Source organism: Cebus imitator, unplaced genomic scaffold (genome assembly GCF_001604975.1).
Source record: "Cebus imitator isolate Cc_AM_T3 unplaced genomic scaffold, Cebus_imitator-1.0 Scaffold83, whole genome shotgun sequence".
Lineage (NCBI taxonomy): Eukaryota > Metazoa > Chordata > Mammalia > Primates > Cebidae > Cebus > Cebus imitator.
Genome location: NW_016107398.1, coordinates 3526549 through 3543549, shown reverse-complemented (window position 1 = coordinate 3543549; position 17001 = coordinate 3526549). Strand labels below are relative to the sequence as shown.

The window sequence follows — 17001 nt, the reverse complement described above, 5'->3', positions numbered from 1 at the left end:
AAAAAAAAAAAAAAAAAAAAAAAAAAAAAAAAAAAAAAAAAAAAAAGAGTGTAAACTGTCACAAGCCTACCTTTGCGGGAATTTGTCCTCACCCTTAATCAGTATGTCAAAGAAATAGCGGTACTCCCTTGTTCCTTGCAGCACTCTTCACAATAGGCAAGATATGGAATCAACCTAAGTGTCCATCAACAGATGAATGAAGAAAGTGTGGTAAATATTCATGATAGAATACTATTGTACTGTTAAAAAAAAATGAGATCCTGTCATTTGCAGCAACGTGGGTGAAACTGGAGGACACTACATTAAGTAAAATCAGTCAGGCAAAGAAAGACACATCTTACACATTCTCACTCATATGTTGCAACTAAAAAAAAAAATTGATCTCATGGAGATAGTGAATAGAATGGTGATTATCAGAGGCTGAGAATGGTAGTGAGGATGAGGGAATAAAGAGAGGTTGGTTAATGGGGACAAATATAGATAGATGTAACCTGTAGTGCCCAGCAGCACAATAGGGTGATTAAAGTTGGCAATCATATAATGTATATTTCAAAATAGCAAGAAGAAAAGATTTGGAATATTCCCAACACAAAAAAAAAATGTTTGACATTATGGATATTCCAATTATCCAGATTTGATTATTACACATTATATCCTTATATCATAATATTACATGTACCTTACAAATATGTATCTATTATGTATCCATAGAAATTAAAAATAAAAATTAAAGATTAAAAAAATTTGTCTTGAGGGATCAAAGATAGAATACAAATCCCAAATTATTGGCCTAATTGGGTTTTGTTAGTGGAAAGAAATTCCTTTTCATGAAATAATCAGATTCCACAAAACAGAGAAGTGGGTTATATAGAGATTACTGAATTTGTATGTAAATTTTTCTTGAAATTTGTATCTCAGAGAAATCCTCCATAAATGTATTGCTAGCCCACAGCAATAAAAACACACATAAGATGAATGTCCTGAGAAAGAGTCGGTAATTTTAAAGTTACATATCTTGATTAATACTTTTTAAATAACCTTGTTCTTTTTGGCTTCAAATCATTAAATCTGCAGCTAGAAAGACAGGAAAAAATATTTAATAGATTGAAAGCCTACAAGGCAGAAACCATGATTATTTTCCATTTTCTGTAACACCTCCAGGCCAGTAGTGCTAAATAAATGTTAAATTATTGTAAAACTTGGCCTGAAAGGAAAGTCCATGAAATGGAGAATTTATCATCCTATAACCTTTGTAGGAGAATTTTAAGGCTTCTGGTGGTTCATGCAAGTATTTGAATGAAACGAAGTGGTAAAGCCTTCCCAGTGACAAGACTTATCCCAGTTTCTGATGCAAGCTTTCAGATGTCCAGATTCGTGGACAATGACTGTCTTAATTGTGTTCCTGTTTGATCCTCCCAAGCTTGATACGCTATTTGGTATACAATGTGCTCTCTATAAACATTTGTTAAATAAATATGTAAAGAATTCTGAAGGAAGGGATTTTTCCGCCTCATAAATGACACGAATCATAAATTTATCCTCACGGAAACCATGGCCTTACTAGGGCTTTGACCTTTTTTACTGATTATTTATTCCAGATTTGTAGGTGAAAGGCAACGGATTAAACGAGAGGAGTCTGAAAGGTGGATTATGGGTAATTGGTTCTCTTCCATTTCTGATAATACCCTGGGTACTAAAAGGAAGTCATCCCTCCCTAATATCTTTCTTAGGTGATAGCTTCTGGAAGGCAAAGTTTTCAGGGATTCGATGCTGGCAAAGGAGGTCAGATGAGACTGGGGCCTCCAAAAGGAGGAGAATAGAAATTACAAGAGAGGCGGGAAGGGCCAAACAACAGGCTGTGCCACACAGTCCAGCAAGTGTAAGATGGAATTTAGCAGTATTTGCTCCTACTTGAGTGAAACCTTCTAAGGGCTTCCACTTCCTAATTTGCCTATTTGTCTCTATGTCACCCTTCATCTTGATTCATCGAGACTGCAGTACATTTACGACTTTCCCTTACCTTATACTTAATCATTTGTCATCTTTGAAGCAGCATCATTTATGTTCTAGATAAGGTGGAGGTATGACTTCTACCCTCGAAAAACTCATGATCCAAAGAAATGTTCTTATGATCAAATACATTTGGAAAATGCTAAATATTTATTGTCTCTTGGAGAATTGCGCATGTATATTAACATATTGAACACTCTCCAAGGTCTGTAGGAAAAAAGAAAACCTTGGATACTTGATTTAACCTAGCATTTTCTCAAACTTTTCGCCATGGTACCACTTTAAACCTAGTAATATCTAAAGCAAGGGTTACACGTTTTTACATAAAATATACAAACAACAAAATCTTAAACAAAACGTATCCAGAATTCCATGTTTTTAATAACTGTGCTCTTGTAAATAATTAATCAGGCTTGATTTGCCCCCAGATAGTCCTTATTTATGCATGTTGTCCTGGCGTAATTATTAATAGTGTCCCATATTCAAAGGTGTTCTGGTTTGGGTAACAAATTATGTAGTGACCCTATTCACAGACCAATTTTGTGCATCTCACTCTTGTCTTCCTCTTAAGTCCCTCATTCAAATTGGCCTGTTGCAAAGTACTTTTGCATTCTGTAGACATACCTTGGAATACAAAACCAGGTACCAGTTACATTAATGTTACATAAATATCACTATTAGTTTTTCAAATCCTAATGTTAATTCCTTCTATTTATTCAGGTTTGTATATTCTCAATCCAAATTATGTGGGTGATGCAAAATTGCAACATGAAGTAATACTTAACTACCCAGGATGTTTAATCTGTCTGATTCAAGTTTTCATAGTATAATCATGCAGGTAAACAGTCCACATTCTCACAGTGATACTTAAATAACTCATCTTCCCAAGAAATCATTTCAGACCTGCATTCTACCCTTCCATATGTTACCATAACACATAAAATCACAATTAAAGAGTGGTGATGATCCAAGATTGCCTAAGTATGTGTGGCTTTGGTGGCTGTACTGACTTACAGATTTCCCATAAAATTAACTAGCAATAAGAAATAAACATTGAAAATAGACTTAGTGGGCTGGGCACGGTGGCTCATGCCTGTAATCCTAGCACTTTGGGCGGCAGAGGCAGGTGGATCAACTGAGGTCAGCAGTTCGAGACCAGTCTGACCAATATGGTGAGACCCCATTTAAAAAAAAAAAAAAGAAAGAAAATAGACTTAGCATATCCTATTATGTTAAATATAAACTTGTAAGGGTTTTAGTGAGAGATTTGCCTAAGCCAGCGTTTTAGTCTGGTCACTATTAACATTTCAGGCCAAATAGCACTTCGTTGTCAGGGGCTGTCCTGTGCACTGTAGGATTTTTACAGCATCCTTAGCCTCTAAACAATAGAGGCTAGTAGCAACCCCACCCTTATCACCCCACACCCTTGAGATGTGTCAACCAAAAATATCTCCAGCTATTGCCAAATGTCCTCTGACGGACAAAATTGTTTCTGTCTGAGAAACCCTGGAATAAGCAGTTGCAGGGAAGAACTGAGTCCTGGTGTGTTAGATTGCTACAAAATCACATTAAATCCATATTATCTCTACAGGTAAAGGTTCATACATTTCATATCAACAGATATTTGTTGAGTACCTACTAGGTATAAGACACTTTTCAAATACTATGAGAGATTAAAAAAAATTGAAATATGTTCTGCCATCAAAACTTTAAAAGATAAGATGCTTCTGAAGTAACTGAATTTATTTCAATTCTACACATGATTATTTAATACGTTTTGGGAAATAGTAGTATATATATTTACTGACCATCTAAGCACACCTACTGGAGTAATAAGTTAGCAGATATTCTTAATAGAATTATCTGAGATAATAAACTGAAAGCATAGAACTGATATGTCTTACTCAGGTCACACATTTGATGAATAAATATAGAAATCCTTATGAACTACTAAACGGAAATTTTAAAAGGTGCATCTGAGGAGACGGATTTTCTTCTGGGGTGAAACGTGTAACAGAAAATTACCAGTCCTTTTCTAGAGATCAAGAAAGGGCTTATAGGGAAGCTCATACTTCAGTTTGAAATTTATGGTATTTTTCTCTGGAGCTTGGGATATTAAGCTTGCACAAGTTGTAGAATTCTACAAAGAGCCTGTGGATAACTAGGTGGATTGGTTGTAATCTGGTTTAGAGATGAAGGTCAGAGAAGTGTCTTTTAGCGTCCAACATGAGTAAACTTTGTATAGGAAGATAATTGGCATGCAAGGCAGGAGACTTCAGTTCCAAAGTTGGTTCTGACTCTAATCTGCAGTCCTGTAATTTTACTTTAGGTCAAGAAAGCTAAATATGCTTTCCCTGTATAAAACAAGAATTATGTATTCTCAGTCAACCTCAAATTAAATACTGTAAATAAAAATTGAGCTACCTTTGCTATATTAATATAAGCTATTAGCTACCAAATGAAATGATTTTACTGAAGGTCTATCAGATTGCTTCCAGGTCTGAAAATCTATAGTTTTATGACAAAGCTTAAGTCTCCAAGATAGTACGTATGTTTATGAAAGAATGGCGTATTGGTGTTAGCCTCATAAAGTTCACCAGTCAACTTTGCTAAGCCAGCTAGACTGAGAGCCACGTAAAGTCATCAGGTGGGTGGTATTTTGGTGCTACCAGGGGCAAGAGGAACATACAAATAAACAGTCAAGTCAATCACTGGAACTGGAGAAAACCCCCACTGAGTCCCAGCATCAGGAGGAAAATTTTTCCCTATTTTTTTTTTTTTTCTGCTTCTAACTTCTCAGTATCAACTAGCAGCAAATAAGAACCATAACCCAGGCTTTGGTACTCTGAGTGCAGAAGGAGCCATAAAATGCATTTCATCTCTTCTAAGCTTTATTTTTGTACAATGGAGAAAGTCTATTGAATTTTATTTGTAAGATCTGCCTAGCCAACATTTCTTGGTCAAGAAAGAGATCTGCCAGTCCTGGGGTTAAGCAGAAAGCAAAGGGCAGCATATTTATCAATGCAAGGCAGTCCACATGCATTTAGCTGTATGTTCTCAGGAAGCTTGCTAATTCTAGCAGTAACATTACTACCATCTGCGTAGTGTTTTAGAGTACCCTCACACACTTTTGTATTCGTGATCATTTTTAATACATGACTAAATTCATTTGGTGATGCTGCATGATTTTTACTTATACATACTTATACATTGCTATGCACTAAAAGCAGACTCTCACCTTTGTGATTTTCTTTTTCAGTTTTTCCTGAGAGAAACTAGTCCACTCAAATGAAAACATCAGAAACCAGTGGAATATTGATAGGAGATTTTTTAAATTATACCTAAGGCTGGATTTAAGCTCAGTCAAAATTAGGTTCCCAATTCCATCTGTTCTTCAGGATTCATGAGAAGCAGAAGTGCCAGTTGGACTGGAAAGTTCTGGTGTGAGATGAAAATTTCTTACTTAGAACCTAGACTTTGTAGCCTGTCAGCAAACATAAGGTTTAGATATTTTGTGAAAATATTTCCCCAAAATAGCCTACAGTATGCTGCTTGGGAAATGTTTGAGAAGGAAGACAGAATTTAGCCAAGGAAGTCTGTGATCATGGAGGACAAGATCCTCCACAGAAGTTTCTTGGTTTGGTTTCTTCCTGCCCCCATCCCCATCTCCTTCTATCTCCTGCATTTTCTTTTTGCTTTCCAATGCAGCAGCTCAATGGGAAAGTGCACATCTATATTTAGCATTTCCTTTGTCCATATGGGAATTTGTAATCTCTTCAGACTTTACAAGGATGATTCACTTTGTTGTTTTCTTACTGTTACTGCTAATTGGAGAATTACCTCATTGCAGACTTGTGCACAAGCTATGATTCCAGTCTAGGTTGAGTCTTCGTTAGGTAAGAGAGATTCTAATAAAGACAATCCTGAAATCGCAATATGTTAACTCAAAACATTTAACTAAAAATACTTATTAGTCAAACACAATTTGGTGATTTTTACGGACATTTTTCAAAACACAAAAGTGAACAACTAAAAATAAAACTAAGACTATGCTTGCTCTAAATGCAGCCACAATGTGACTATATGGACGACAATTTTACAGATGTTTGAAAACATCACCAACAAGTATTTTATGGAGTTTCCATTTGCCAGGGAATTGTGTCCTGAGAAGGTAGAATAGTATCTTCCCATAAAATGTGCAAGCTGGTATTGAGATAAATCACACAACCTGAAAAATTTAATATAAATGAAAGAACTGAATAGTCAGTTAACCAAAATTACAAGAGCTACATAAAATATTCTTGAGGATTTTCCACAGTTGAGTTGAGAGAAAGATGAATTCATTAGGGGCAAATGTCTATATGGAATATGGAAAGCCTCACAGAATTAAAGTTCAGCCTTAAAGTCAGTTAAAGTTCAGGTAGAAGAGAAAGGAAAACACCTTTCAGAAGAGGAAGTCCATCAGTCTAATTCCAATTAAGTGTCTAGTGTACTCTGTGCCACATCCTGTTCTAGGTTATAGACTCACCAAAAATGGACAAAATAGATATAGTCCCTGCCCCAGCAGTTAGTCGACTGATGTCATAAAGAAGAACAGGTAAAGAAAAGGTGGTATATATACACAATGGAATATTATTCTACCATAAAAAGAATGAAATTCTATCAATTGCAGCAACATGGCTGAAACTGGAAGATAGCATGCTTAGTGAAATAAGCTAGGCACAGAAAGACAAATATCACATGTTCTTTCTCATATATTGGAACTAAAACAAAAATTGATCTCATAGAGATAGAGAGTAGAACGATGGTGACCAGAGAGGCTTTGAAGTGTAGTGGAGAGGGTGGGTATGAAGGCGGCTTGGTTAGCGAATAAAAACATAGAGTCAAATAGAAGAAATATGTCCTAGTGTTTCATAGCATAATAGAACAACTGTAATTCACAGTAATTTAATGTATTAATATATTTCAAATTATCTAGAAGATTTGGAATATTTCTAACACAAAGAAATGATAAATGTTTGAGGCAACTGATATGCTAATTAACCAGATTTGATCATTATACATTGTATGCATGTATCAAAATATGTACTCCATAAGTTTGTAGGCTATTGTGTATCTATATAAATTTAAAAATTTGGACAGGCACGGTGGCTCACGCCTGTAATCCCAGCACTTTGGGAGGCCCAGCAGAGTAAATCACTTCAGATCAGGAATTTGGGACCAGCCTGGCCAACATGGTAAACCCCTTTATATTAAAAATAGAAAAATTATCCAGGCGTAGTGGCATGTGCCTGTAATTCCAGCTAATAGGAAGACTGAGTCACGAGAATTGCTCAAGCCTCGAAGGCAGAGGTTGCAGTGAGCTAAGATCATACCACTGCACTCTAGCCTGGGTGACAAAAACAAGACTCTGTCTCAAAACAAAACAACAGCAAAAAAATTAAGAGAGCAGTAGTGAAAATAAATAAAATCACAGCCAAGGCAAGAGCAAGTTGAGGCTTAGGATTTGTGCACATCCTGGAAAGCTGATTTTCTCCTCTCCATCTCCCTTAACTCCAAGCAGCATGGTCACTGGGAATTGCTGCAGAAAATAACATCAGTAGGTTAGTCGATAATTGAACAAAGCTGCTGTCTTAAAAGAAAAATCTAGTGATAGTATTTTTTGGCTCTATGAGCAGCCCAGATAGAGGCCACGAATCACAAAGTAGCTGCCCATATCGATCCTGGACTCACTGTAAACCCTCTGGGTGTGGTGAGAAGCTGAAGAAGTCTAGAATTTTGTCATTTTTTTTCCTTGAAAATTAAATTATCACAAAAGGATTAACTATGAGATTGTGTCACATTTGAAGAGCAAAGACACTGAAATATAACACAATTCTTTATATTCCTGTTCTATATTTAATTTCTCAACAATTCCCTTTTTAAAAATGAAGTATTAAAAGATAGATATTTAGATATGAAGTGTTTCAGAATGATAGAGGTAGAGAACATTAAAAATTAAAAGTAAAACATTGTAAGTAAAAATATTGAAGCATTTCAGCTTTTTTTTTTTTTTTTTTTTTATTTATTTATTAGTGTCTATTAACTCTGACCTAGAATTTTAAAATCCAAACGTAGGTCATGAACCAGGTTCTATGAAATAAGAAAAACTGCCCTGTTGAAGTTGTAGAAGGGACCTAAACCTCTGCCCCAAATCCAACCTCCCCCCGGCCCCCACCCTCAAGCTGCCCCTGAGATGTTATTTCACAACCCTAGGGTTCAGCAGCATTCAGGCCAGAAAACAATCACACGGCCCATCTCTTCTTTTGGGAATGAAACTATGTGCCAACATTAATTTCTAATTTAATTTACACATTTAATTTCATTTTTAAGAAGCTGAGCTTTAGTTTACCCAGAATTAACTAAGTAGTACCACTGAACAGTTTTGTGTGGCTGTAAAATTTCTAACATTTTTGAAACAATGAACTCATTATCCTCCTCAACTGGATGAACTCATTACTCCCAGATCCTCCTTTCTTACCTAGAAGTAATGTGATTAAGATAATGAAGAGACGAACCTAGAATCCACGTCTTATGGCAAAGGTCGCTCAGCTCTATGGCCTCTATCCTGAACACAAACCAACTATATGGATGCACATATCTGTATGTGGTATGTAGTCTAAATATTTTTTTTCTAATTGTAAATTCTTTACTAAATTAGAGTTGGAGGATTCCATAAGAGTTAGGCTTTTTCTAGCAGAGGTTTAAGACTCACAGGGAAAAATTGAAAAAGTAGCAAGCATCCAATGACACCCTCCTGGTATGCATTCCTGCTAAGAGAACTCAAATAGACTCATTCTCCTTAAACAACATGAAACATTAAAAAAAAATAAAACAGTAATTTCTTCTACTATATTAATGTGGAAAAGAGAAATCAGGTACCTATAACTAGAGTTCTCAACTAGTTAGTTTTGCTTCTATCCCAAAGAAACAAACTTTGCTGTCTCAATTTTAAAGGGGCACTTATTAAAAGGATATTGTTATAAGATTCAGGATGGTCCAGCTTAGAAACAAACAGGAGGCAGAGATTAGACAAAACATGGTTACTTCTACTTATGTTTCCAGGACCACCACTGTTGGATGCTTCTGCAACCCATATCACCTGCACTTCCTCTTTTTGTCACATGCTCAAAATTAACCCCTCCTAGGCAGAAGCATGTATTTGGCTAAGCTTCTCTCATATGTCCAAACCCTGCTGCCACAAGACAAAAAGAGTTTTCCTGCCCCAACCCCACCCTCTGGCCCATTCACAACCACAAAACAGGAGATTCTCCAGAATCAATAAGGAGATTTAGAGGTAAGGCAGCCAGAAAAATGGCGAGTATTTATAGTCAGAGTATATGAGTCAAAATACTACATTATTAGCCATTTAAACTATAGATTAAAAAGAAGGGTCAAATTTTCAACTCCAAAGAGTCAAAACTATTGGACTATAGACAACAAGAGGAAAAATGTTCTGAATCTCTTGAACATTCATTCTCTAGAACAGTTTTATCCAAAGTGTGCCCTATTAAATATAGCATGTCTCATGAGATACTTGTCATGTACAGAAAATGGTTCATATCACATATTTCCATTTTAGAGTTATAAAATGCTAGCTAGAACATTATGTTTTAAAAGTTTGTTTCATTCAGCATTCTCCAAACTTCTTTAACATTTAGCCCTAACACTCGCAGCATCAGTTTTCAAATGAGCACGCTAAAAAAACAAAAAAAGTGTTCCTCACAAAAGAAGCATTGCATTCTATGAAACTTTTGGAACCATTTCACAGGAATTATGACCTTTCTGGCTTCAGAGTAACTTAACTAATTTCATTATTTATTCCTTGAACCCATGAAGTTATAGCAGCTTGCAGTAAGTCATATTATAGGTAATCTGCCTTCCCAAAGATAAGAACATGTAGAAACTGCTTCTACCACAAGGGTCACCCCCTAATGGCCAGTGGGTAAGTTGCTGTATTTGTCTGTTTTCACACTGCTACAAAGATACCATCCAAGACTGGGTAATTTATAAAGAAAGAGGTTTAATTGACTCACAGTTCCATATGGCTGGGGAAGCTTCAGGAAACTTACAATCATGGCAGAAGGAGAAGCAGGTACACCTTACATGGTGGAAGGTAAGAGAAAGAGAGTGAAAAGTCCAGGGGAAACTGCCATTTATAAAACCATCAGATCTCATGAAAACTACCTCACTACTACAAGAACAGCATGGGGAAAATCATCTCCATGAACCATTCACCACCCACCAGGTCTCTCCCTCAACACCTGGAGATTACAGTTCAAGATGAGATTTGCGTGGGGACACAAAGCCTAACTAGTTGCTATTCTTCTCCTTTATTCAATTTAAACAGAGTATGATAGAATAGCAGAGCCCCCAGTCCCTTCCCCTTAGCAAAAGACAAAAGGGATAGAAATTATCAGAAAAACGTTGGAGCTTTTGGTTAGATGTGAAAGTCCAGATACATATTCCCCCTTCTCTCATCTGTGGAAGCCCTGGGCTCTTCTTTCTCCAGCAGGCCAGAGCAACATGTCCTACATCCAAACAGCTCTGCCAGGCTTCATGCTGCCCATTTTTTTTTTGTCATCAAGAACATATACAACTGAGAGCATGAGACATTACTGAAATCACTTCCTTTCATTTTTACCCCCTTTAATTAAATGGAGTGAAAAAATTAATCCCTAGCAGGATCAGAGTCTGAGAGTGAGAGGTATCAAGTGTTTTATCATTACATCCTGCCTGCAACTCTGTACTTTGCTTTGTATCCAGGCAGCAGATTATTGCAGCTTGCCTGACAAACATGATTAATAACTCAGCCAGAGCCTTTGTACTGGATGCAGTGTTTGCCAAAAAGGGCAGAACTCAATGGAGAAGAGGGTACTGCAGTGACAGTTACTTCCCTGTCCCATGACCCTTCTTTATAATTAAAAACCAAACTCCATTACATAGCCAACATTCACTGACATAAGCCTCTTTCCTCCTGTAAGTGATGAGTGCTGATGCTGAGATTATTTTCAAAGTCCTAAAATAAAGCAAAAAGAAATATGGTGATCTCACAAAATGTAGCTTCCAGATTTAATTTTTAGAGCTGCTGAGACCTGTCAGACTTGTAACCTGTATTGCTGTGCTCGGGAGACATAATGCCTTTGCTGGGGAACAGAGAAGCCGTGAGTCTATGCTTTCTCTATCTGATAGCATTTGAAAACCTGCTACGGCATAAATTAAAGAAAATCATCAGGCCATCCTAACCAAGTGAGGTGGGTTGTCAATGACCTAGTCCAGGCTCTGTGGCTATGAATTCTGCCGTTGAATAGATTTGTCAATTGTACTATTTTTCCCTGTTTTGTACCGTTTGTTCTTTACTGTTTGGTGCCACCGCTTCCCTACTGAGGCAGCTTCCAAATAGTAGCTGTGATACCACCCACCAGCATCCTAAGGATGTCACCCAAATCAAGTAAACAGGTTGTGCAATTTGACCCCTCCCCCATACACACGCAGGGAAGTACTCGGCCAGATGCAGATTTTGGCTAGGGAGATGCCTCTAAGGAAGCATCAGACCCACACAAAGCAGGCTAGATCTTGCCGGGTTTGGTTTTGAGGGAATAATCACTTTATTTATAAAGCGCCCCTCCTACCACGGCCCTGGAGAACAGTCATAATTGTGACTAGATAAAAACATTAATTAAAGCATCATAAGCCACCCTGAAGGTACAGGAATAAAAGGAGGAATTTTGCAAAAGTGCAGGTTTCAAAAGGGTTGCCTAAACAGAGAAAAGGCAAGTAAGGCGTAGACTTGAGAGCAGAAAGCCCAACTCCTGAGAGAGCTCCAAGGCAACAGGGAGGCAGCGTATGCCTCTTTCAGAAAAACAGGAGCTGAAGGGAGAAGCCCAGGTCATTACCGCATGGGATGCCTATTTGGCCCACTAGCTAGGCCAGGTGTCTTGAAAGAATGATCCAATGGCATGCTGACATGGATGAGTCCGAATGTTTGGTTACTTCCTCTTAAAGTCAGTAGGACTAACAAGGAAAACCCATTTTGTTATTTGCATAATCCTTTGTGTAAAAAATACTTGTCTAACTCACTTTAAAATAACAAGCATGTAGCTTTTCAACTCCAAACAACTAATCATCAGATATGCCATCCAATCTTCGAGGATCACGGTTATTTCTCAGCAGAAAGACAAAATTGGTCAATAATTCAGATATGCAATAAATGGTATTTAGTGACACTGGGTTTTAGAAGGGCATGGTGATTCAACTTCCGTCTCAGCATGCAATCCACATGTACACACAAATACACACAACTCGATTTTTTTCTTACTCTAACCCATTAATATCATAACCCTTAAAATGTTATCCATCATTTATAGCCAAGGGGAAGTGATAAGTAAAACACTCCAGAAAAAATTGCCATCCATCACTGTCTTTTACCTTTTTTCACCCCATTGGTGAAAAAAATAAAATTCTAGTTCTCCTCAATAAAAGAATTATTCATGTTTCAAGTAATTCTGCAAGAAGTCTTTCAATAATTTTATTTGAGATTGCTATAAATTTTTGCAGAGCTATTATGCATTGTAATATGTGTTGGGATTGGCTCGCCAAGAATAATGGTTAGGAGAAAAATAAACAATAATCTAAAGTTTTTAGTAATTTGTAGGCAACATTTTTTAGAATGGGCTTCATAAGACATGTTTATACCAGATGGCCTCCTCACCTGATTTGGCCCACACTGGGTTTCTATACCTTAGTGCTAATTATTGTGTAGGAGATACTTGGTCCAGGTACCTACGTAAAGAACCTAGAATGATTTTAACAGGGAACATTTTAAATATAATTAAAGGTTTTGTTGAGAACAGCAATCTATCAGTCTCTAATGATAATTGCAAGACTACTTATATGCACTTTACACACAGGGACCTAAAAGGGTTTAGAATAGATTCAAAGATCAGATTGGAGCTCATCACCACTGAGGGAGCATGGCCAGGGTAATTGTCTCTATATTGATCTAACTTGTATGTTTCTCATTATTCTTGCCCCAAGTGAGCCTTGCTCTTCATTGAGATGCCAGTTTCTTATGTTGGGGCCTCTATTACTACATCCAAGCCTGTCCTTATGCACTTGCTTAGTGTACAATCTGTGATTATTGCGTAGGTAACACCAAGAATGTCTGTAGTGCTGGAGCAGTGCCTCTTCACTGAGCTCCCTGTGCTCAGACACTTGCCGTGGAGATCAGCATCCTGGTACTCTGATGGCTTCAACAGCTCTGTGTGCCCCAAGTGTGAACTTGAAGGGAAAAACATCCTGCTTAAGGGCCTCATGAAAATGGATCTCCTCACTAAACCATCAAAAATGCCCTTCATGAACATGTTGTAAGAGCAACCTTTGTCCAGTGTGATAAAGGTTCACATGTAATGAATCCTGAGGCTGTATTTGCTACTAGCTGAATAGATAAGTCATCATCCAAAAGAATTATGTCTTACACTTGATAGTTCTGATCAAAGAAAATAAACCTAAAATGTGGCTCAAGATTTTATGTCATGTATGTGTGTGTAGCACCAACTATCAAACAGAAAAGAAATTCATTCATTTAGCTTTTTTGTGGGCGTGACAAGAAAGTGTCTGCAATCAACACACTCTATATAAAGTTAAAAATTAAATTTATTCGAATTTGCCCAAACAAATCAAAATTCATTGAATTCAAAAAATACATGATATATTATGAGCCCTATCTTGCATTTCTTTCATTTTCTGTGATTTCTGCCAATATACTCCCTCTTAGATTCAACAGTGACAAGTTTTGTATCAAATTATGAGGCTGATAACAGACCACACATAAACAAATCAATCTCATGATTTTAAATTCCTATCTTATTGCAGTTAATTATTCTCAGTGACTTGAGAGTTATGAGTTTTATGGATATAAGTGTCATATTAATAATTGTAGTTATGATCACCAGCATAGAGAAAATTGGCTTTTGTAATAACACTATGAACATCAAAGATTCAAAAGAAGATGTTTGGAGTACCTGCTATGTGCTAGGGAGCATGCTTGGTGCTGAAAAACAAATAAATACAGCATAATCCCTTATCTCAAACTGCTCACCAACGAGTTATGAAACCCAAAAAACAGGCCAGGTATGGCGGCTCACTCCTGTAATCCTAGCAGTTTGGGAGGCCAAGGCAGGTGGATCACTTAAGGTCAGGAGTTCGAGACCAGCCTGGCCAACATGGTGAAACCCCAACATGGTGAAACAAAAAATACAAAAATTAGCCTGGCATGGTGGTGCACATTTGTGATCTCAGCTACTCAGGAGGTTGAGGCACAAGAATCGCTTGAATCCAGGAGGCAGAGGTTGCAGTGAGCCGAGATTACACCACTGCACTCCAGCCTGGGTGACAGAGGAAGACTCTGTTTCAAAAAAAAAAAAAAAAGAAAACCAAAAAAATAGGCAGCAATTAAAAACACATGATAGATAGATTATTGGTCCGTAATACATTTGGCTGCACTAATTTCCATTAAGAAACCCCAATTAACAGTGGGTTCAGAAAAAACGGCGTGATTTGCCTCATTTAACAAAAAAGCTGGGGATAAGTCAGCCCAGGGATTATATCATGTCCAAATCGTGGCATCAGGGTCTTCCCATTTTTTACTCCATCATCCTTTAGGATATGGCCTTCAACCTGTTGGTCACAAAATGGCATAACTAGCACCATACATCTTATTCCCACTCTAGGGGAAAAAGGAGGAAGAGACAAAGGCAAAGAGAACCATAGCGGCCAAACCTTTCCCAGAAGCTCTGTCTAGAAATTTCTACATTTCAGTGGCTAGAAATGGGTCAGTCACTCCTACCAAGAGGGTAGAGAAGTATTTTAGTTGTGACTCAATATGTTCTAATAAATGAGGGAGAAGTGAAGAAATACAACTGGGTTGACAATTAGCAGTATCTGCCACAGGAATAATGGGAACTCCAAAGGATTACAGGACATCGATCAAAGAAGGTTCTCCAGAGAAGAGGACAATTAACACTAGCCCTGAAATGCTACCAAGAGCAAGCAAGGTGGGCAGAGTGAGAGGAAGTACTGGGGAAGAAGGAAACAGGAAGAGCATTCCAAACAAAGGGCACAAAAGTGCTCCTATCCCTGCAAGTAGTTCAGTGTATTTGGAACACGGGGTTTTGAGTTGAGGGGGAGGACAAGATGAGACTGGAGATACCGAAAAACACCAGACACAGCTACACATGTGAAATGTTTTAGAGTCTTGTTAGCTGTGCCATACTAAGTAGTTTGGGCTTCACAGTAAAGTTAAAAAGGTGTCATTATGTCATGAACAAGCCTTGCAGTTGTTGTCACAACCTTGCCTCCTGTCTCCCTGTAGAAGAGTCTCTGGTGAAATAACATTCCTTATCTTTCTCCCCATTCCCTACTCTCTCCTTCAAGAAAGGAGAAACCGGTCTGATGGGTGAGTTTGGGAGAAGACACTGGGCATGCTCAGCCCCGCCACCCACCCCCACCCCACCCCCACCCCTTCTTCTTTAGAGAGCTATCCTGCTCCTCCATGTGGCAATCTTGCAGGGGCAAATTCTGCCTTTGTGAAGGAGGCTTGAGGTTGTTCAGTAAAGCCTATGACTGGTTATGCAAATCTAGTTTTGATTTAGGTCAAGAATGCTAACAGTGTTAGGAAATTCACTGTAGCCTCACAGCCAAGCCAACTTCTCCAGTTCAGCTTTACTGGCAACAATGCTGGTATTTCACTTTTCTTCTGTCTGATGTTTTGGGATGTTGGTTCTGAATTTGGTCCTCTAAACCCACAACAGGTGGTGATTTTCCCTCTCCAGCCACAGTGTCTGCTAGTCATTCTATCTCCCCCCTTTACCTTGTCCTCAGCCATACAGTTTGTTCTCTTCCAGCTCTGTGAGCACACAGGTACAGGGAGATCTGAAACGCTTCCAGACTGTTAGATGAGCTCTCCCCAATGGTTACGTGGCAAGCACTCCTCTCAAGAGCATTTTGTATGCCTAGTTGTTATTTTTTCATTAGAAATAAATTTAGTTGGGAACTCTGTGCCTGGCACACTCATCCTTCAGAATTTTGGCCAGAACACTCCACTGTTTCCAAAACAAAGATCTGCCTTAATTGCCTCTGGCAAAATATTTGAAAATAAACTCCAAACATCAACAGAAGTGTAGTATTAACATTGATGATACCCAAATTGACACATTTGTCTGGCTAACAAACTTGTGTCAAGAAGTGAAAATAGAAATTCAAGCCACATGATCCTTACCTGGGCATGTTCACTGGATTTACGTGGAATGCTCATTAGCGTATTCCCTAGCCTCTCTTGACTGGAAAACACAGGGTACAGCTGTACAAACATTGCTCTAACAGCTTCCAAGAATATAAGCAGAGAATGGTGATATCGAATAGCAGCATTAATGAGAGAAGTGCTGCTCAGAGATAGGACACTTGCAAATGCTGGGTGTGAGGTAGAAAATGCAGAACAAATCACATAGAAGTAAATGCTAAAGAATAAAGACAGAGGTTGGGAGGAAGCTATTTCACCCCAGGGATGGAAAACAAATAAAACAACCTTTGGATCTCACCCTATGCATAAATACAAAACACACAGATATTTCTTGAAAAAAAAAATTCCCAACAATGAATTATAATGCAATGACAAGTCATTTCTAAAACATTAGATTCATGAGTTTCTAATTGGCATGATAAATCAGTCTGCATATAAGCTATGATTCTGGCGTTTCCCATCTTTTCCTTTGTCATGTCATTCAGGCATTGCATTGTCATGATTGACAACTTCTTAATAAAAATACATTTTTATCATCTCTAGTTTTTCTAGAAGACAGGATATATGAGCAAAAGGTGGTAGAAAATGGGAAGGAATACATAATCGTTTCTATTGAATTTGTTACACCATTTGCCTATTCACATGGATAATTG

At 37.8% G+C, this 17001-nt stretch overlaps 1 long non-coding RNA gene across 3 annotated transcripts in view; it reads right to left on the bottom strand.

The window, feature by feature from the left end:
• Positions 1 to 16014, bottom strand: part of LOC108308220 — a 224276-nt gene extending 208262 nt beyond the window's left edge. For 2 of the 3 annotated variants that reach the window (XR_005201155.1, XR_001826841.2), the window contains exon 1: positions 5249 to 5697. This is a non-coding gene — a long non-coding RNA (uncharacterized LOC108308220). Of the gene's footprint in view, positions 1 to 5248; positions 5698 to 15919 lie in introns of those variants that run through there. The other variant, XR_005201156.1, reaches the window with a different exon arrangement.
• Positions 16015 to 17001: the final 987 nt, after the last annotated feature.